The following is a 23,703-nucleotide window of genomic DNA, read 5'->3' as shown; positions in this document are numbered from 1 at the left end:
GAACAACAACAACAACAAAACCTATAAAGGTCATAGGAAGCAAGTAGCAAACAATGACAAAAGTTTATCCTTATCAGTAAATAAATATAAATGGACTAAACTCTCCAAATACTATGTTATCTATGGGACTTAGATCAACAAAATAGTTTGAAAGAGAAAGGGTAGGAAAGGATATTCCACACAGATAATAGCAAAGAGAGGGGAGATGGGTATACTAATATTGACAAAATGATTTTAAATCAAAGTTTTTATGAAGTGAGATTATATAAAGATAAATGAGTCAAATGCAGCAAGAAGATATCAAAATTATAAACATTTACCCATCTAATAACAAACCATCAAACTATTCACACAAAAATCAATAGAATTGAAGGAAGAAATAGACTGTAGTTGGAGGCTTCAGTAACCTACTCTCAATAATGGATAGAACAACCAAATAGGAGCTATATTAAGTAAATAGAGGACTTTTACAACAAAATAAACCAACCAGATGAAAAAGCAGATCTACTACAGAACATTGATGGATGAATGAATAAGCAAAACATGGTGTGTAAATACAATGAAATATTAATTACATTTGAAAAGAAGAAAATTCCCTGGTTGCTGGGAAGATGACCGAATAGGAGGATCCTGAGCTCACCTTATCCTATAAACATAGCTATATGTATTTCAACTTCCCCTAAAAACAACCCGAGACTGGCAGATTAGATCTTCCACAGCTAGTCCTAGAGAGAGGGGTTGTACAAAAAGGGTAGGAAGGACAAAAAACATCAAGAACCTTGGGCAAAACTGCTAGCATTTCCCCCCAGGGTCAGGAACACAGCAGGGATGCCCACTCACCACTAGTGTTCAACATGGTACTAGAAGTCCTAGCCTCAGCCATCAGACAACAAAAAGAAATAAAAGGCATTCAAATTGGCAAAGAAGAAGTCAAACTCTTACTCTTTGTAGATGATGTAATATTCTATGTGGAAAACCCAAAAGAGTCCACCCCAAAATTGCTAGAATTCATACAGGAATTCAGTAATGTGGCAGGATATAAAATCAATGCACAGAAATCAGTTGCATTTCTATACATTAACAATGAGAGAGAAGAAAAAAGAAATTAAGGACTTGATCCCATTTTTAATTGTACCAGAAACCTAAGATACCTAGGAATAAACCTAACCAAAGAGGTAAAGGGTCTGTACTCTAAAATCAACAGAAACTTATGAAAGAAATTGAGGAAGACATGAAGAAATAGAAAAACATTCCATGGTCATGGATTGGAAAATAAATATTGTGGAAATGTCTATGCTACCCAGGGCAATCTACACATTAAATGTAACCTTATCAATATACAATTGATATTTTTTACAGAGCTAAAACAAATAATCCTAAAATTGATATAGAACAAGAAAAGATCCCAAATAGCCAGGGGAATATTGAAAAGGAATATCAAAGCTGGTTGCATCACAATGCCAGACTTCAAGCTATATTACAAAGCTGTGATCATTAAGACAGTGTGGTACTGGCACAAAATCATATGCATGGATAAATGGAATAGAATAGAAAACCCAGAAATTGACCATCAACAATATGGTCAACTAATCTTTGGCAAAGCAGGAAAGATTATACAATGGAAAAAAAATGTCACTTCAACAGTGTTGGGAAAGCTGGACAGCCACATGCAGAAGAAGAAACTGGACCATTTCTTCATACCACATACAAAAAAAAAAAAAAAACCCTCAAAATAGCTGAAAGACCTAACTGTGAGACAGGAATCCATCAAAATCCTGGAGGAGAACACAAGCAGCAACCTCCATGACCTTGGCTGCAGGAACTTATTAGACACATCTCCAAAGACACGGAAAACAAAGGCAAAATGAACTATTGGGACTTCATCAAGATAAAAAAAATCCTTTTGCACAGCAAAAGAAACAGTTGGCAAAGCCAAAAAGCAACCTACAGAATGGGAGAAGATATTTGCAAATGACACATCAGGTAAAGGTCTGGTATCCAAAATATATAAAGAACCTATCCAACTCAACAGCCAGAGAACAAATAATACAATCCAGACACAGGCAGAAGGCATGAATAGACATTTCTATTCTACTGGCCAACAGACACATGAGAAAATGCTCAATGTCATTCAGCATCATGGAAAAAACAATCAAAACCATAAGAGATGCCACCTCATACCAGTCAGAATGGCTAAAATTAACAAGTCGGGAAATGACAAACATTGGCAAGGATGTAGGGAAAGGGGACCCACTTACAGGGTTGGTGGGAATGCAGGCTGCTGCAGCCACTCTGGAAAACAGTGTGGAGGTTCCTCAAAAAGTTGAAAATAGAGCTACCCTACAACCCAGCAGTTGTACTACTAGGTGTTTACCCCGAAGATACAGATGTAGTGATCTGAAGGGGCACCTGCACCTCAACGTTTATAGCAGCAATGTCCACAGTAGCTGAACTATGGGAAGAGCCCAGATGTCCATTAACAGATGAATGGATAATGAAGATCTGGTGTATATATACAATAGACTACTACTCAGCCATCAAAAAAAAGAAAGAAAGAAAGAAAGAAAGAAAGAAAGAAAGAAAGAAAGAAAGAAAGAAGAAAGAAAGAAAGAAAGAAAGAAAGAAAGAAAGAAAGAAAGAAAGAAAGAAAGAAAGAAAAAGAAAGAAATCTTGCATTTGCAACAATGTGGATGGAATTAGAGGGCATCATGCTAAGTAAAATAAGTATATCAGAGAAAGACAATTATATAATTTAATTCATATGTGGAATTTAATAAACAAAACAGATCATAGGGGGAAAGAAGAAGAAAAAAACAAAATCAGAGAAGGAAACAAACCATAAGACTCTTAATCATAGGAAACAAACTGAGAGTTGCTGGAGGGAGGAGCTGGGGAGGGGGGCTAACTGGGTGATGGACATTAAAGAAGACATACGATTTGGTGAGCACTGGGTATTATACAAGATTGATGAATCACTGCCCACTACCTCTGAAACTAATAATACAGTATACACCAATTAATTGAATTTCAATTAAAAAAAGATATTGTATGAAGAAACAAATAAACAAAAACACCAAGAACCAAACTGCTGGTGAAAATAACTACAAATGGGGGGGGGAACAACACAAGCATGGAGGAATGCGGGGATCAGACCTCACACCAGGCTCTCTTGGCTTAGGATCTCCTGCTGACACAGGTGGTCTTCATAATGCTGGCATTGAAAATCAGTGGGGCTTAACTTTGACAGAGCCAGAGGGCAATAGAAAACTGAGTTCCTAGCCTTAAAGAGCCAGCACACCAAATCATTCAATCTGAAATGAGACACAAAATAAGCAGTTTTACAAGGGCCTGGAATATATGTGAAGATGTATTGACTAATTTTAGGATGTGTGTAGAAGGAGCAGGGGTTTGTAGGAGTTTTCTGAGACCAGAGGAGCTAATGAGCACCATTTTTCTTGCCCTTTCCTAGCTTAGATAGCTAGACATTGGTGGGAGCCAGGGCTAGCATTCTCCATTTACACTTCTAGCACAGGAGCCACGCCACAATGTTTCCCTGGAGATATGCCTCACCTGCTTCTGCTGACCAGGGAGGACACTGCTGTAGAGCAGCATGGTACCTCTTCTGTGCAAGGTTATTACTTTCAAACCAGGAGACACAGCCAAATCACCTCTACCTAGAAACAAACACAGAAATTTAGACCAAATGGGGAGACAGAGGAATATGTCCTAAATTTAAAACAAGATGAAACCACAGAAAAAGAGCTAAATGAAACAGAAATGAACAATATGTTAAATAAAGAGTTTAAGGTAATGGTCTTAAAGTTACTTACTAAACTTGAGAAAAGAGTGAATATATACCCAGTGAGAACTTGAATAAAGGGATAGAAAATATAAAAAAAGAACGAGTCAGAGCTTAAGAATACAATAATTAAAATAAAAAATAAACTAGAAGGAATCAACGGATTACAAGATGCAGAAGAATGGATCAGCAATCTGGAAGCCAGGGTAATGGAAAGCAAGTAAGCTGAATAGCAAAAATAAAAATAAGATAATCCTTTAAAAAATTGAATAGGTTAAAAGACGTTTGTGCCAGCAATAAGAGTAATAAGATTCCTATTATGGGAGTCCCAGGGAGAGGGAGAGATATGGGGGACAGAAAACCTGTTCTGAGAAATAATAGCTGAAAAATTGCCTAACATAGGGAAGGAAACAGACATCCAGTTCCAATATGCACTGAGAGCCTCAAACAACATGAACCCAAGGAGATCTGCACAAAGACAAAATTAAAATGACAAACATTAAAGAGAAAGAGAAAATGTTAAAGGTAGCGAGAAGCTGATTTTTGAGCAGAAATACTGCAGGCCAGAAGAGCTCATGGAAGCTAAATAACATGATGCTAAACCAGTGGATCAATGAAAAACTTAAAGAGGAAATCACAAAATAGGTGTAGACAAGTAAAAATGAAAACATAATAGTCCAAAGTCTTTGGGGACACAGTAAAAACAGTTTTAAGAGGGCAGTTTATAGTACCAAGGCCTAACTTAAAAAAGAGGCACACACACAGAGAAATCTTAAACATTCTGACCTTACACCTGAAGATCAGAACATAAGAAAGACAAAGCCCAAAGTTAGTCCAAGAAGGAAAATAATAAAGATCATAGTAGAAATAGAGCTTCTGCTTTGAAATTAAACAATATTCATAAAACTTTAGCCAGACCAATTAAGAAATAAAAGACTCAAAATTAAAAAGAAGTTACAACTGACACTAGAAATAAAAAAGGATTATAAGAGAATACTACAAGGAATTAAATAAAAACCAAGAAAGTTGACAGCCAAGAAGAAAAGGATAAATTCCTACAAATGTATTTTCTGAGACTGATACAGAAAAAAATAGAATGTCTGAAAAGACTGATTTCTAGGAACAAAATTAAATCAATAACAAAAAAACTCCCAATAAAGAAAGGTCCAGGGCCAGATGGCTTCACCTGTGAATTCTATCAAATATTTAAAGAGTTAATATTTATCTTTCTCAAACTATTTCATAAAGTAGATGAAAGAGAGCTTTAAATTCTAAGAGGCCAGCATTACTCTGATACAAAAACCAGACAGACACTACAAAAAATGAAAATTACCAACTAATAACCCTGATATATAGATGCATAAACCTTCAACATAATATTAGCAAATCAAGTTCAAAACTACATTTAAAGAATTACTCACCGAGATCAAATCAAATTTACTCCAGGGATGCAAGGATGATTCAGTAGTTACAAATCAATGGGATATACCACATCAACAAAGTATACATCTCAGTAAGTGAAGAAAAACCATTTGACAAAATTCTGTACCTGCTCATAATAAAAATTCTCAACACAGTGAGCTTACAGAGAATATATCTCAGCATAATAAGGGACAAATATGTAAAAAGGAGTTTCTCTCCAAAATCAGAAACAAAACAAGGACGTTCACTCTCACTTTTCATCAGGATAGCCCTGGATTCCTAGCCATAGCAATCAGATAAGAAAAAGAAATAAAAATCAACTAATTTGCTAGGAAAGAAGTAAAACTGTCACTATTTGTAGATCATAAAATACTACCATAGAAAGCCCTCACTACTCTACCAAAGACGTATGAGAAGTAATAATAAATGAATTCATTAAAAATTATAGGATATAAAATCTATACATATAAAATCCATCATGTATGGGACACCTGGGTGGCTCAGCAGTTGAGCGCCTGCCTTTGGCCCAGGTTGTGATCCCAGGATCCTGGATCAAGTCCCACACTGAGCTCCTTGCAGAAAGCCTGCTTCTCCCTCTGCCTATGTTTTTGCCTCTCTCTGTGTGTCTTTCATGAATAGATAAATAAAATCTTAAAAAAAAATCCATCATGCTTCTATGCACTAATAATAACATAGCAGAAAGGGAAATAAAACAATGCCATTTACACTTGCATTAAAGAAAGTGGAATATCGGGATCCCTGGGTGGCGCAGCGGTTTGGCGCCTGCCTTTGGCCCAGGGCGCGATCCTGGAGACCCGGGATCGAATCCCACGTCAGGCTCCCGGTGCATGGAGCCTGCTTCTCCCTCTGCCTATGTCTCTGCCTCTCTCTCTTTCTCTCTCTGTGACTATCATAAATAAATAAAAATTAAAAAAATACATTTAAAAAAAAATAAAAATCATTTCTAAAAAAAAAAAAAAAAGAAAGTGGAATATCTAGGAATGGATTTAACAAGAGAAGTGAAAGAGCTACACTATACTCAGAAAAGCATAAGACATTGATGAAAAGATGAAAGGTGACACAAATAAATGTAAAGATATGCCATGTTCATGGGCTGAAGAACATTGTTTAAAAATCCATACTACCCAAATCAATTTACAGAGTCAATGCAACCTCTATCAAGTTATCTATAGTGTTGTTGTTGTTGTTGTTTTTCCCCTCAGAGTTGGAACAAAAACTCCAAAATTTATATAACACCACAAAAGACCTTGAAAAGCCAAAGCAATACTGAGAAATAACCAAAATAAAAACTAAAAAAAAAAAAGGAAATATCACAATCCCAGATTTCAAGATATATTACAAACCTACAGTTATCAAAATATTATGGTACTGGAACAAAAATAGGCATACGGTTCAAAAGAACAGAACTGAGAACCCAAAAATAAACCCATGCATATATGGTCAATTAACTTATGACGAAGGAGGCAAGTATTATATACAATGGGGAAAAGACAGTCTTCAACAAATGGTTTTGGAAAAACTGGAAAGGTACATGCAAAAGAATGAAACTGGACCATTTTCTTAATACTATATACAAAAATAGACTCTGATGGGGTAAAGTTCTAAATGTAAGACCTGAAACTATAATAATTCTGAAACAATACACAAGCAGTAATTCCTTGGACATAGCAATATTTCCAGATCTGTCAATTCAGGCAAGGGAAATAAAAGCAAAAATAAAAACTTGGGACTACATCAAAACAAAAAAGCTTTTGCACTGAGAAGGAAACCAAGAAAATGACACAGGGCAACCTACTGAAAGGAAGAAAATGTTTGTAAATGATATACCCAGTAAGGGATTAATATCCAAAAATATTTAAAAACTCATAATTTAACACCCTAGAAACTGACAATCAGATTTAAAAAAAATGGGCAGTGAACTCATTTTTCTAAATAGAATTTTTTTTCCAAAGAAGATATGCAGATAACCAAAAGACACATGAAAAGATGATCAATATCACTAATTGGAGGAATGCATATTAAAACCACTATGAGATATCACCTCACACCAGTTAGAATGGGTAGTATCAAAAAGATAAGAAATTACACATGCTGAAGAAAAGGGAATCCTTGTGCACTATGATGAGAATGCAAATTGGTGCAGTCACTATGGACAACAGCATGAGGTTCCTCAAAAATTAAAAATAGAAGTACCATATAATCCAGTAACTCTGCTAAGTATTTGCCTGAAGAATATTAAAATACTGCATCAGAAAGATAAATGCACCCTATGTTCACTGCAGCATTATTTACAATAGCCAAGATATGAAAACAACCTAAGTGTTCAGCGAGAAATAAATGAATAAAGAAGTTGCAGTATATATATATATACAATGGAATATTATTCAGTCATAAAAATGAAACCTTGTCAATTCATAACAATATGGATGGACCTAGAAGGTATTATGCTAAGTGAAATAAGTCAGACAGTGAACAACAAATGCTAAATTCACTTATGTGTGAAATGTAAAAAAAAAAAAAAAAAAACAAAACAAAACAAAAAACAGATTCATAAAGATCAAAGTAGCTGCTTCCAAAGAGGAACGACTTGAGGCATGAGTGAAGAGGATCAAGAGGTACAAACTTCAAGTTACAAAATTACTTATGGAAATGAAAAATATAGCATACAAAATAATATAGCATACACTTGTTCTATAATGTATTTAGGAACCACTATGAACCACTATGTTGTACATCAAAAAGTAATTTAATGTTACATGTCAAGTATACTTCAATTTAAAAAATAAGATTAGTAACATAATCTAGTCACACAAAAACAAATACTATACAATTATAATTGTAGGAAGTATTTGGGGTTTCTGGGTGAGAGGTAGTGGACAACGGGGAGTTATTGTTTAATGGATACAAAATTGACCTTTATGAGAGGAAAGGAATGGATAGAGAAAAGAGCTGGATAGTGGTGATGGAAATAAGTTCATTTAAAATGAACATTATTCAAAAGAATTAAATATATTAGAATCAATTTCACCAAGGATATAATATGGATGTTCACTAAAAAGTAAAAAAACATTACCAAAAAAATAAAGAAGACTCTAGTTAAATGAAAAGATCTCTCAGATTAATGGATTGGAAAACTTATTATTAAGATGATAATACTTCCCCAAAGCAATCTACAAATTAAATGGAGTAACTATTAAAATTCCAGTGGCCATGTTTGAAGCATTAGAAAATTGAACTTCAAAATGATACCGAATTATTAGGGCTTCCAAGCAGGCAAAGCAATATTGAAAAAGGTAACGCTGAAAGATTCACATCTTCTGATTTAAAAATTTAATATAAAATGATATTAATCCAAACAATGTGGTACTAGCATGCAGATAGACATAAAAACAACGTAAAATTGAGAGTGCAGACATAATCCCGAATGTTCATGGCCAACTGGTTTTAACAATGGTCCAATAATATTTAGTGGGAGAAAGAATGTTCTCTTCAATAAATGGTGAAGAGACAACTGGACAATCTCATTGTTTTAATCATCTTCTACTCACCCCATCCAAGAGGGAGGGATTTCCACCCTAGAGTTTTAGGAGTGGTGGACCACACCTGATCCGATTGACAGATTAGACTGACAAAAATGTATTAGCTGCATACACTTAGAGCCAGTCTGTGGTGGGAGGTTATCAAATGCTATGCAAAGTCACAAGTTGCACTTAGGAACAAAATGGACAACCAGATGCAGGCAGGCTTTGTACTATCAACAGCTTGGGGTGGCCTTGGTGCACTCAGGACGATGTGATGTGTTTGGATACTTTCGTCGGCTGGCAGTAATTCCAAAGGTTGGCAGGGAACCGAAACCCATTGATTAAAGATAAATAGGAATGCATCTGGTCTGTTTAATAAGGAGGGTTGTTTGGGTAGGGGACCTATCTGCTGGAGCAGAGTGAAGACTAGAACTTGCAGGGAAGCCATTTGCCGTTAGGCCTATTTTATCAAATATCAAGTCAGCATAATTTTATACCATAATTTTATACCATAATAGTAGGTCTTTTGCCACACATAAGCAAAAGGCTATCCGATCTCTAATCCACTACACACAAATGTTAAAGCAAAATGGAACAGGGCTCTAAATATAGGAGCTAATATCCTAAACAAAGAAGAAAACATGGATAAATCTTCAGGACCTCAGATTTGGTGGTAGATTCTCAGGAAATATCTGTTCTCTCACAGTCCCTGGAGCATTATTCTATGATAGCCAAGGTAGAGAGGTGGTCTAAATGCCATCCACAGATGACTAGATAGAGAGAATATGGTATATACATACAAGAAAGTGTTCACCTTTAAAAGAAAGGAGACCCTACCAGACATAGCAACGCAGATGAACTGGGGACATTGTGCTACATAAAGTGAGCCAGTTACACAAAGAGAAATACTGCACAATTCCAACTGTGTGACTATGTAGACTAGTCAAACTCGTGGCAGCAAAGAGTACAGGGGGCAGTTTGGAAGCTGGAGGGAGGTGGAGATGGGAAGCTGTTTTTAAACAAGTATATGGTATCAGTTATACAAGATAAATAATTTCTAGAGATCTGCTGTAACACACAGTGCCCATATCTGAAAACACTGTATTGTGCACTTAAAATGTTAAGGGGTTGGTCTGTGGTTAAGCATTCTTACTTGAACAAAACTTTAAAAATTAAAGTAGATTTCTTAAAAAAAAAAACTATGCACAAAACATTATCAAACACACAAAAAATGCAAAAAAAATGTTTGCAAATCATATCTAGTAAGGGTTAATATTTAGAATGTTTGAAGAATTCTTATAATTCAATATCAAAAAGATAACACAATGTAAAGAGTGGGCAAAGGATTTAAACAGACATCTCTGTCAACATGATTTACAAACGATTTTTAAATCATTTAATCAATTAAGGAAATATATTTCAAGTCCCATTGAGATACCACTTCATACCCACTAGAACGACTATACGAAAAAAGACAGAAAACAAGCGCTGGTGTGGATGTGGGAGAAATAACTCTTCTACATTGCTAGTGCAAAAGGAAAATGACATAATCACTGGGGAGAACAGTTTAGCAATTCTTCCAGGAGTTAGAAATAGAATTATCATATAATCTGGCAATTCTGCTCCTTGGTATATATGCAAGAGAAATGAAAATGCATATTCACACAGGAACCTATACATGAATGTTTACAGCAGCTTAAAATATAATAGCCAAATTATCCATCGGCAAATATTTAAATGTACAGATTTTGTCACATACATACAATGAAATATTATTCAATCATAACATAGAATGAAATATTAATAAATTGTATCATTTGCATGAACCTTGGAAACATTATGCTAAGTGAAATAAGGACACAAAATGTCACATGGTGTTTGATTCCTTTTAAGCAAAATATCCATAACAGGCAAATCCATAGAGTCAGAAAGTAGATTAATGGTTGTCAGGGCATCGAGGCAACGGGCTACAGAGAGCGATTACTTAATGCATATGGAACATCCTTTTACAGCGATAAAAAAGTGTCACAAATATACCAAATATCACTGAATTATGCACTTTAAAATGGTTAAATGTGTGTTATGTGACTTTCACCTCCATCAAACACACACATGCACGGAAATGTGAATTTGACTGTCAATTCTTCAGTCTTAAGTTTTATACATTTTCAACTTCTGCAAATAACCTTGTTGAAAAATATGCTTGTTCCTCTAAAATTACCAATGAAAAATATAAAGTTCATCTAGTTCTCATTTGGGGTTTATAAAAGTAAAATGTACTAATCTAAAAATGATGTGTCTGTGATATAGGCCTATATTTCCTGAAATTTTTCAATTAAAAATCTGCTGATAGAGGGATCCCTGGGTGGCACAGCGGTTTAGCGCCTGCCTTTAGCCCAGGGCGCGATCCTGGAGACCTGGGATCGAATCCCACGTCGGGCTCCTGGTGCATGGAGCCTGCTTCTCCCTCTGCCTGTGTCTCTACCTCTCTCTCTCTCTCTCTCTCTGTGTGTGTGTGACTATCATAAATAAATAAAAATTAAAAAAAATCAAAAAAATCTGCTGATAGAAATTGAAAAATATGCAATGAGAAAAAGCTTCACTTTGAATTCCTAAGACTGGTTAGTTAGATATTTTCTATATTTCCTATTCAACTTCTCAAACCGTGCATGCCTTCCTTGGGTACAGAGAGCCAAATAATTTATTTGTATATTCTAATTTTTCTATTATCAATAATTCAATTAAGCATAGCCTTAAAAAACAACTTGTCTTGTTCTCTTACACTTATTTGAGGCTTAACGTAAGCGTTCTATTTAATGCTATTTTCTGAAATGCTATCTTCATATGCTATCTCAGGCTTCTTCTCAGGAATGATATGGCACTTTAGGGAGTTACTTCATCTATGCAAAATGAGCATGAAGCTCTTGCTGTCTTGGTAGCCTATAGGGAGCTAAAAAATGAATACCAGGTGCATTCTGTGGTAAGTTTTTGAGGGTTGCTTCCCTTTATTTGGAACCATATGACAAACTTGAAATGTACTAAACATTTTATGACAGATACTGAAAATCAGAGATTTTTTTTTTCTGAAGAAAAGGAAAATCATGTGAAGAAAAAGAATTTACAATGAATATCCAAGATACATTAGGGGAGAGAATGCTCGCCATTATCTTGCTTCTTTTTCTATACTGTATATAATATATATAGTATTCCCCACATTTAAATGCCTTTTCTTCCAGATTGTTTTAGGAGAGTCTAGGATTTGTGACATAACACATGTCAGGGCAAGGTCACACATAACAGGATGCTTGAAGAAGTACCAATGAACTGGGGAATATAGATTTTAATATCAACAGGTTCAAGTTGCTGACAGATTGGACATACTTGCTAAGACATCTGATCCCACAGGAAAAGTGCATTTCAGAAATTGATAGCTGATCTGACTGTTCTAGTGTACTGGGAAAAGGAAAGGAAAAAGAATGTGTTAAGGCTGAATGAACTTGTAGGTTTCTGATTAAGTTTTGTGATTCTACTCAATTTTAATTATTAAGAATGTATAATGAACTAAGATAAAAATTATTTTTTTCATGGAACCTAATATTTTATTTATCAAGATGTTGATATGGAAACAAGAATACGCAAATTTATTAGCTGAGATTCTGTTCTATGAAAGAATAAAAAATCTATATAGGTCCTTCAAAAATATATATCTCAGATAAATTATATGTTTCCATAATTATGTCCAATACAGTAAGTGTCACCATTACAAGGAAAGGATAGTGGCAAAATACATTAATAATTTTTCTCGAGTATAGTGAACTTTAAAACAGATAGTACCATGTCTTTTAACAGTTCTTTTTTTTTTCCAGTAAATTCCTGAGGATGTTTCTAAAGCAAGAAAGGCTCCATCAAAGATGAGGAAAGCAAAGATGAGAATTAGTGGTAATACATTTCAAATGAGGGTATTGATTAATCTACAAGAGGAAGGAAGCTAGTTTTAGAACATGTGACAGGATATTTAGGGGTTTTCCTTAAGTCTTTATGTTTAAGAATAAATGCTTTTTCCCCTTTCTCCAGAGCTTGCAAAAATCCAAAAATAAAAACACATAATAATAACGTATCAAAGACTGGGCGCCAGGGTGGCTCAGTGGTTGAGCATCTGCCTTCAGCTCGGGTCATGATCCCAGGGTCCTGGGATGGAGTCCTGCATTGAGCTCCCCACAGGGAGCCGGCTTTTCCCTCTGGCTCTACTACTCTCTGTATCTCTCATGAATAAATAAATAAAATCTTTAAAAATATATCAAAAGATTTTTATAAATTCAAATGACAAAACAAACATTTATATTCAAGTGTTATACAGTTCACTCGGCCCCTTTTATATGTGTATGTGTGTATACATATCTATATACCCAAATATATATAAATTGTACTATGTGGAAAATTTTATCTAGAATGAATAAAAGTTCTTTTAAATAAAATATAAACACTTGTTGTATCAAGATTTTTTATCAAGATGTTTTGTTAACATACTATTTAAAACCTAATATAATATTTCAATAGCTACTTAAAAAGAAAACCCTGAGCACTCTTGGTATGGAGCAGAGCACAGAGAAAATTATGTTATAAAAGCAATCATTTTAGTAATCTCCATGATTCAGAGAGACTGTTGCCTGGATCGTAACATTGTGTTTGTGTTAGAAAATTGGAATAAACCTTAAATTCTGGTTTTAATTGTAGTGACTCTGGTTATGCATCTTATAATAAGGTAACCATTTTCATGTAACTCATCTGAAGGGCAAATACTACCCTACATTTCACAGAAATACAGTAGTCTCTCCTTATCCATGAGGATCATGTTCAAAGACCCCCAGTTGCTGCCTGAAACTTGAATAGTAAGAGTTCTATATACACTATGTTTTTTCTCTATACACACAAACCTATCATAAAATTTAATTTATAAATGAGGAATAGTTGAGAGCTTAACAACAAACACCCTTTTTTATCACCCTTTTTCTTGTGATGATTTGAGATACAATGCCTATGTGATGAAATGGAGTGAAAGGAATGACATAGATATTAGCATTAGGTTACTACTGACCTGATGATTCTGGACCATTGCTGACTGGCAGTCACTGAAGCTGTGGAAGGCAAAACCACAAATAAGGGAGTGCTACGGTTTTCCTCATTTCAAAACTCTGCTTGCCCCCTGCCCCACCTCAATTGTTTTGACTCTTCCATACTTGAACCTAGATATAGAACAAGAAACTGTAGTATGGAAATGAGGTGCCCAGAGAGTTAATGCAGACAGTTTTGTCCTAATCCCCCCTCAAGGTAGCACAGACAAGTTTAGGGAAAAAATGGAAAGACATTTCAAACAATTTGGATATTTATCTACTCTTCTCAAAAGTACTTTTGGGAATCTCAGTAAACATTTATCTTTCTGTAGCTATCAACTAGTCCAATTTTTAGATTTATTTAAAAGATAGATATAATTACAGAGAAGAAATTATCTTCAATTTCAAAATATTGAGGGCAAAACCAAACTATTTCCTTTCTTAACCTATGATCAGATTTGTAATATCATCTTGGAGCTAAATATAAACCCTGCCTTTAAAAATATTACAAAAGACTTTCAGAGAGTTTTTGTTTTTGTTTTTTATTTCAAAGAGTTTAAAAAAAAAACCTTAAATATGTTTTTATTTCTATATTTATTGTTCACCTTGTCCCTTGCCCCCCATTTACATTGATGTTACTTTCCTATCTCTGTTGTTTTTCCTGTTTCATTTAAAAATATTTTACATGGTGAGAAAGAGGAATATATATATATATATATATATATATATATATATATATATATATTAGAGTCAACATAAGTATGCATAGCTTATTTTACTTTTATTTTTATATTTAGTGTTTTTTTAAAGATTTTATTTATTTATTCATGAGAGACACAGAGAGGGGGAGAGAGAGAGAGACACAGAAAGAGAGTCAGAGACACAGGCAGAGGGAGAAGCAGGCTCCATGTAGGGAGCCTGACATGGGACTCGATCCTGGGTCTCCAGGATCAGGCCCTGGGCTGAAGGCGGTGCTAAACCGCTGAGCCACAGGGCTGCCCATAGGGTGTTTTTATTTTCAAAATAAGAAGTTCAATATCGCATTTTATCTAAATTTAAGAACTCCAAAAGAGTCTCATAAAAAGAAAGTAGGAATAATATAAAATGTGAGCTTATGAATTGGAAATACATGAATTATTTAAGATTTGAATAACAAATTCTTTCTAAAAAATAATTAATGAACCATAATGGTCATTTTTAAAAGGGTTATAATTTCAGAAAAGAATATTTGTGTTATCAGTATATTCCCCTCAAGATTACTTCCATTCCTTCTCAGTTGCCTCCTTAAAGAAAGCATCCTTCAGTAATAACTGATCATCTGATGTTCCAGGTAATATTATTTTCCCCCGTCTAGTGATTAGTTAGTTCCTTAGTTCATTAGTTCCTTAAGGAAAAGAATGTGGAAAACATCTTCTTAATCCTAGAGATATACATATATTAATTTTTTCTGGTGATAATTCTTAAAATGTATACATTATACATTAACCCTTTGTACTTTGGCATATACTATATAAAGATCATAAAATTTAAAAACATAACATTTAAAAAAATTAATATACAAACAATAAGCAAAATAAACCATTATAATATAACATTCACATATTACCAGGCTAATATCTTAATGGTGGATACTTTTCTAAATATTAAAACTTAAGATATACAGGAATTTACAAGGTTCAAAAGAGTACCACAAATGTGATATGGAATTGAGATATTTGTTCTTATTTAGGTTAACAAATTATTTTTAAAGCTGTAACGTGTTGTGAGAAAAAAATCCAAGGAAGATGAAATGATTTGACCTGGGAAGTGCATTGAGTATTGCTTGATAGTTGATACGTTTCCTTGGCAACCTCAGACCTAAGCCTCAGAGTTCATTTATTTGTAAAAAGCATTAATAGCATTGTAATTTTATTTTGTAAAGTGTAATTTAATGAACAAAAGTGTTAATCCAGATATTTGAAAAAAGTTTTGAGTTAATTAAAACAAAAATTTAAAAAAATGCAAACATATTTTATACGAACAGAAAATATAACATGAAGATTGAAAGTCTGTTTTGTTTTAGACACAACAAATAGTGCGGTGTACTGAATCTAGCTCCTGTTCTATTACTAAGACTCATTGATCATTTACCTAAATACTATTTCAAAAATATTTTTGTAGGGGAGCCTGGGTTACTGGGTTAAGCATCCAACTCTTGATTTCAGCTCAGGTCATGAAACATATCAGAAACATATATTTGACGCTTATTATTAATAGATCTAATGTAGCCTAAATATCAAGATCAATAGAAGTACAAGAGAGATAAAGACCAATGAACCACAAAAGTCTGTGGAGCTGGTTGAGGATACTTATTCTACGTATGCTGCTTAGCAGTAACTAGTTCCTGAGGCTGATACTAATTGTAGGAAGCAATTAACACTGAAGTAATTGAGGAAAAAAATGCAGGAGAAAGCAATGAATCATGTCTAGGAAAAATAACACACTTTTAAAGATGTTTAGTAGGATAAACAATTTACTCTAAAGCTGGAGTAATTTCAAAATAAATCTTTGGTCCCATAAACAGGGGTTTCGAGGTTCTTACAGGAAGCCTCAAAAGTTTTTTTTTTTTTGTAATTGCAAAATGGATCTGTGTCATTATTCACAAAATAATAATAAGGATATAACTTTTCATCCATCTATGACAAAATAGTGTTAATCTGAAGATACTATGTTTCAAAATACAGTAATGAGTAAAATGTGAGCTCAAATTACATTTCAGCAGTAGCACCATGCTTCATTTAAAATAGTAATTCAGGAATATTTCATAAAATTCAATTAATATTTTGTGTAATATCTCAGTTATGGAAACAAACATAATAATAAAAATGACAATATTAAGCCTTACTTGTTCTATAAAAAAGGAAAATGATGTATTATAGCATAATGTGAAAGGAATTTATGGATTTTCCAGTTCATTACACCACTGCCCAAAGCCAATCATTGACACAGTATATTCTAAGAAGCATGCACTGAACTTCCTAGAGTGAATAAGATATTGATATTGCTCAATGTTATTATGAATAAATACTAAAGTAAAATAGAGCTTAATTATTTTTAATAATTTCACCTCAAAAGTATTAATACTTCCTTCTTTACCCATAATCAGAACAGTTCAATGCTTTTTGTAAAGTCTATGAAAATAGAGCCAAACCATTTCTCTGCAATCTAAAAGATATCTCACTGGATTAAAGTATTTTTAGGCTAGAGGCTACATAGCACAAAGCATAGTGTATTAATAAGGGTGGGGAGAAATTTAAAAGCAAAAAAAAAAAAGACTTCTTGAGTTATTACTGAGTAGATGGAGAAAAGAGGGCAAGCAGAATGGATTATTCACAGACCAGCTCCAGTTCAATTTGTTTCATATATTGGAAATGTACATAAAGTCTCATTTGAACAAAAATTTTGTAGTTGAAAAAATAAATACTCTATTAAAATACATCAGGTGGTCTATGATAAATCAAAAGCAAGGAGATAGATCATCAGTTATTAACATAATTTGCCAAGATAATCAGTTTTGGATTTATGTATGTATAATCAGTTGATGTATAATCAGTTTTGGATGTTCTTGGAGTATTCTGAAATATAGATCAGGCAATCATAACAAAACTACCTGGAAATTTAGTTGATATTTTGAAATAACATATAATAAATATGAAGTAAGTGATGTCACATGGAAATGAAAATTTTTTATATTACAATAATGATTTTTTTAATGTCCACTCAATCCAGGTGGCTGAAGTAAAGAATCTGGTCTCAGCTGCAGATTTGAATGCAATCACTTCAAATCTTGTGTTCTTGTCATGCAGCAAACATTATTATTTTACACCAAAAAGAAAAAAAAATGACATCAACAGCTATTTTTTTAGCTAAACAATGACATCACTTTCTGGATGTCCTTAACTTCTTTTTATTTATTGCTATATGAAATAATCTTGCTCTAGTTATTCATTTTTAGTCTTTGCCCCTTTAAAGTCTAAAAAATGTTTAGAGTTTTGGCTTATCTTGATCACTTTTGTATCTTCACCTAGAAGAGTGTTGAACACATTATTAAGCAACTCATACATTTTGTTGATGAATGAACCACTATGACCCATTTGATTTATAACTTAAAATCTCTATACATAGCATCTTAATCTGCAAAAGTGAGACTGGAGGGGAAGAAAATTGTATTAAGTGTTTGTTCAGATTTCACAAAATGCCAAAATCAATAAGTTTGATTATAAATAATACAACAGTGTTTAATACCCAAATATTTGGACAAAGTGAGAAAGATTTTAAAAACCTAGTATTAAATATCAAATGAATAACATTTCAATATGTAAGAAGTCTGGAGATAAATGTTATTTCCTTTTTTTTAATTTTTTTTTATTTTAAATTATTTATTTATGATAGTCACACAGAGAGAGAAAGAGAGGCAGAGACACAGGCAGAGGGAGAAGCAGGCTCCATGCACCAGGAAACCGACATGGGATTCGATCCCGGGTCTCCAGGATCGTGCCCTAGGCCAAAGGCAGGCGCCAAACCGCCGCGCCACCCAGGGATCCCGATAAATGTTATTTCCATGGTAAAACTCTACTAATGTTATATTTGGTTATGGACAAATAGCAAGCAGGCTGAGGTGAATATCAATAGTCAACAGCAATGTTCTTTTCACTATAAACATGCTAACACTAAATTAATTAGAAAAAATAAATGAGTTTTTAAAAAATATTTTATTTATTTGTTCATGAGAGACACAGAGAGAGAGGCAGAGACACAGGCAGAGGGAGAAGCAGGCTCCGTGCAGGGAGCCCGATGTGGGACTCGATCCCAGGACCTTGGGATCACGTGTTGTGCCAAAGGCAGATGCTCAACCACTGAGCCACCAGATGTCCCAATAAGTGAGATTTTAAACAAGATCATAATCACACTCACACTCTGATTTAAGAAACCTTACCTAAAAAATTTAAGCTAATATGTCAGCCTTGATAAATGCTATGAATAAAAATATACATAAGTTTTTGCTAGACTAAATTATAAATTAGGAAAAAAGAAAACCATTCTTTACTGTGTCACAAATCATTTTGGATTAGGATTTTCAGCACAAACACTATTTCATTTTGTTGATAGTAATTATATTATACTATTTGTTGATGTTTTGACTAGACTGAGATCATTTAATTCTTTACTCATGAAATACTAATTTATTTTATGTGATATACTCTACAGCATTTTTACTATCAGCAAAAAGAGCCTTATTTTGGGACATTATATAAAATGCATTAAAAATATAATCAACCCTCAATAAGATATTAGCACTGGATTCGAGTGCATTAAAAGGATCATACACCACAATCAAGTAGGATTTATCCCAGCCATGCAACATCTGCAAATCAATAAATCTGATACACTGCATTAATAAAATGAAGAATTAAACTCAAATAATCATCTCAACAGTTGCAAAAAAGGCATTTGCCAAAATTCAAGCCTTTCATAGTAAAAAAAAAATCTCAAAAAACTGGAGCAGGAATGTATCTCGACGAAATGAAGACCATCTATGACAAGCCCACAGCTAACCTCATACTCAAAGATGAAAAGTCAGAAGATTTTCCTCCAAGGTCAGGAACAAGGCAAGGTTGCCTACTCAAACTCTTATTTAACATACTACTGGAAGTCCTAGCTACAGTATTTAGTCAAGAAAAGGGAATAGAAGGCATCCAAACAAGAAAGGAAAAAGTAAATCTGTATCTATTTGTGGAAGACATAATCTTACATGTGGAAAATTCTGAAGCCTCCTCAAAAAAAATGTTAGAACTAATAAGTGAATTCAGTAAAGTTGCAGAATACAAAATCAACAATAAAAACAAGTTATATTTCATACTCTAATAATGAAGAGAAATTAAGAAGTTTATTCTATTTACAATAGCATCAAAAGGGATAAAATACCTCAGAATAATTTAACCAAAGAGGTAAGAGGTCTGTACACTGAAAACTATGACACTGATGGAAGAAACTGAAGAAGACACAAATGAAAAAAACTAAAGTCCCATCTTCTTGAATTGAAATAATATCATTTAAAAAGTAATTTCTATCCAAAGTAATCTATAGATTCAATGTAATCTCTATTAAAATTCCAGTGGCATTTCTCACAGATATAAAAAAAAATCCTAAAACTTGTAAGAAACCACAAAATATTCCAAAATAGCTCTTCCACAGCAATATTGAGAAAGGAGAATAAAGCTGGAGGCATCACATGTCCTGATCGCAAACTATATCGCAAAACTATATGTCACAGGCATAAAAACAGGCACATAGACCTTTGGAACAGAATTGAGAATCCAGAAATAATCTCCTGCCTATACATTTAACTGATATTTGACAAGGATGCCAGAACACACAATGGGGGAAAGATAGTCTTTAAAAGAAATGGTGCTGGGAAAACTCAACATTCACATGCAAGAGAATGAAAACAATCCCCTACCTTGTGTCACTCACAGAAATTAATTCAAAATGGATTTTAAAACTTAATATTTGAAGCTATAAAACTTATACAAGAAAACAGGGGAAAACCTCCTTGACGTTAGATTTAGCAAAATTTTTTGGATATGACTCAAAACCCACAAACCACAAGAGCAAAAAAAACACAAGTGTGACTACATTAAATTAAAAATCTTCACAACAAACAAAACAATGAACAAGATGAGAAAGCAACCTAAGATCTGGGATAAAATACTTATAAACCATATATCTGATAAGGGGTTAATATCTGAAATACATAAGAAACTATTACAACTCAATAGCACAACAAATATAATTCAATTAAAAATGTCAGATGATCTGAATTGATGCCCCCCCCCAAAGAAGATGTTGATGGCCAACAGGTACTCAAAAAGATGCTCAGCATCACTAACCAGCATTGATGACAGTTGTTCAAAAATTTTAAAATGGAATTATAATATGGCTCAAAAATCCTACTTCTGAGTATATAACTAAAAGAAGCAGAAATCAGTATATCAAAAAGGTATCTGTACCCTCATATTTTTTGCAGCATTATTCACAATAGTTAAGTCATGGAAGCAACCTAAGTGTTCATCAACAAATGACTGTAGAAAATGTTACTTTATACACACATACACATAGACAATGGATTAGTAATCAGCCATTAGAAAGAAAGAAATTTTGCCATTTGTAATAAGATGGATGAAACTGGGGGTCATTATACCAAATGCAGTAAGACAAAGAAAGATAAAAAGTGTCTGGTATCACTTTTATGCAAAATCTAAAAAAAATTAAAAAAAAGAAAAAAGCCAATTTTATAGAAATAGAGCACAGAATAATGGTATAAGGCTGCCTTCTCTTGTTTGTCAGCATAAAATGTGATCAGTTTATATGACATTCAAAAAAAAAAGAAGTATTTTTCTCAAATCCCACTAAGTTTATTGTACATTGTAGACTCTTATAGAACCTAATTTGTGGGATGCCTGGATGGCTCAGGTCATGATCCTGGGGTCCTGGATGAGTCCCATATCAGGTCCCTGCTGGGAGCCTGCTTCTCCCTCTGTCTATGTCTCTGTTTTTCTCTGTGTGTCTCTGATGAATAAATAAATAAAATCTTAAGAAAAGAACCTAGTTTGGTCATCCACTTTGGTCAGTAACCATTCTAAGGTCTTGGATAACTTACTAATTTATCTGCACATCATTTTTCTCTTTTGTAAAAAAGAGTCGATGACAATACCTATCTCAAAAGGTTGTTATTAGCATTAAATGTGGTGATACTTATAAAGTGATTAGAAACACACTGGCATATAATAAGCAATTATGACATTGTTAAAAAAGGAAATAAACATGTAAGAACCAATTTCAAAGAACTAAATACTAGTGAATCAAAATCAAACCTAACTACATGCTCTGGATGATGTTTCTTATTTTGATTTATTTTAATATTTATTATAATTAGTTCAGTAGATATATTTGATAATTATTTTATGCATAGTTTTGAGAAAAAAGAAACATCAGTTCACAAGGAGGAACTTATAAATTTGTAGTTTTACTTTATTGGTTAAATAGTAGATTATGGGGATCCCTGGGTGGTGCAGCGGTTTGGCGCCTGCCTTTGGCTCAGGGCATGATCCTGGAGACCCGGGATCGAATCCCACATCGGGCTCCCAGTGCATGGAGCCTGCTTCACCCTCTGCCTGTCTCTGCCTCTCTCTCTCTCTCTCTGACTATGGTAAATAAATAAATTTTTTTTTAAAAAATAGTAGATTATGTAATTTGATAAACTGATAGCAGGTGAATTATTTCATAATATATTCTGTTCTGAAATTAGGAGAATAGTAAATGATCCAGGAGATATATTAAGAAATATAAAATAGGTAAAGTGATCACATTGCACAAATACCTACAGTATTTAGTATCTATAAAATAAAATAAAGGGGAGACTGATTTATATTAACTGTCTTATTTCAGGGACTCTAAAATGGCAGTGATTATAAATGCATGATTTTTTTTATCTGCAAGAGCAAAGCTGTAAATTAAACCATAGGAAAGGGTTTTTATGATAGAAATGTGTTTGTATGCTATATGTATTTAAACATATGTCTTTTTGACAGATAAAACATATATATAAATTTATATACTGATTCCATGAATAAATAAAAAGGACATTTTGTGAAATTAACTGATTAAGATATTTTTAAAGACATCTTTGTGTGTGTGTGTGTCTGTGTGTGTTTCTAGCCAATAAGAGTGGTAAGAAGACTGTTATGTCCAAAAGGAATATGCCATTCCCTTCTCCACCATTTTCTCCAAGCTCCTGACATCCATTTGCATCTTTCTGTGATTTGATTACAAGATTTAAAACGACGACAACAAAGACAACAGCAGCAACAACAAACTCTTTTAGAGAGTGGCCGGGAGTGACATCTCTTCCTTAAATTGCCCTTAAATATATTTAAACTAAAACATCCAGGGGTTGCAATTGTGGATTTAGGCATTGGGCTCCCTGCTCAGCAGGCAGTCTGTGTCTCCCTAAACCCTCTGCCCACTCCCCACCCACCACTAGTGTTCTCTCCTGCTTACTCTCTCTCAAATAATAAGTACATAAATAACTTTGAAAATGTATACATTTGTGAAGAGAAAGAAGTTTGCATAGGCAGAGAAAATAAGAACACCCCATGATGATTTACTTTGCTATTCCCTCTCCTTTCACTGTTATGTTCCGTAATGAACATTTAAGATAGCTGTCTTGAAACTGAAGGAAAGAAAGAAAAAAAACAACTATTCGAAAACTCTGCAAGTAGGTGAGTTAAGTATGTAATTAATTACTATTACTTTCAACATAACACAGCTTTTGTTGTGATTTCTATAGATGTCTGGGTTTAAAGACTACTATGTACCTTGATTTTACACCATGATATCTCTACTACTAAAGGCACTGCAAAAATCACTACAACTATTAGAGAAACAATTCTATATACCAAATTTATTTATTTTTAACTTTTCAAATGACATCTATCTATAGTTAATAGACTTTAATCAATTAAATATATTTTTTGTAAGTTGGGATAAATCTAAGGAGGCATCCTAGGTTACTGTCAGTGGGTTATGAGCAAGCCATGCTTTTCTGTCCCGTGAGTATATAACTATCATTAATTGCTTTGGATACATTAGGTTTACTCTTTTGTCTTTCTTTTTTACTTCACTTTCTGTACTGAGTAGCTAAATATTGGCCTTATTAAATTATTCACATTATATTTTCATCAATATGTATTTCATTCCAAAGGAAGATATTTTGCTATCAAACAGAATT

The sequence above is a fragment of the Nyctereutes procyonoides genome, unplaced genomic scaffold (genome assembly GCF_905146905.1).
Source record: "Nyctereutes procyonoides isolate TBG_1078 unplaced genomic scaffold, NYPRO_anot_genome, whole genome shotgun sequence".
Lineage (NCBI taxonomy): Eukaryota > Metazoa > Chordata > Mammalia > Carnivora > Canidae > Nyctereutes > Nyctereutes procyonoides.
This window is presented reverse-complemented; position numbering follows the sequence as displayed.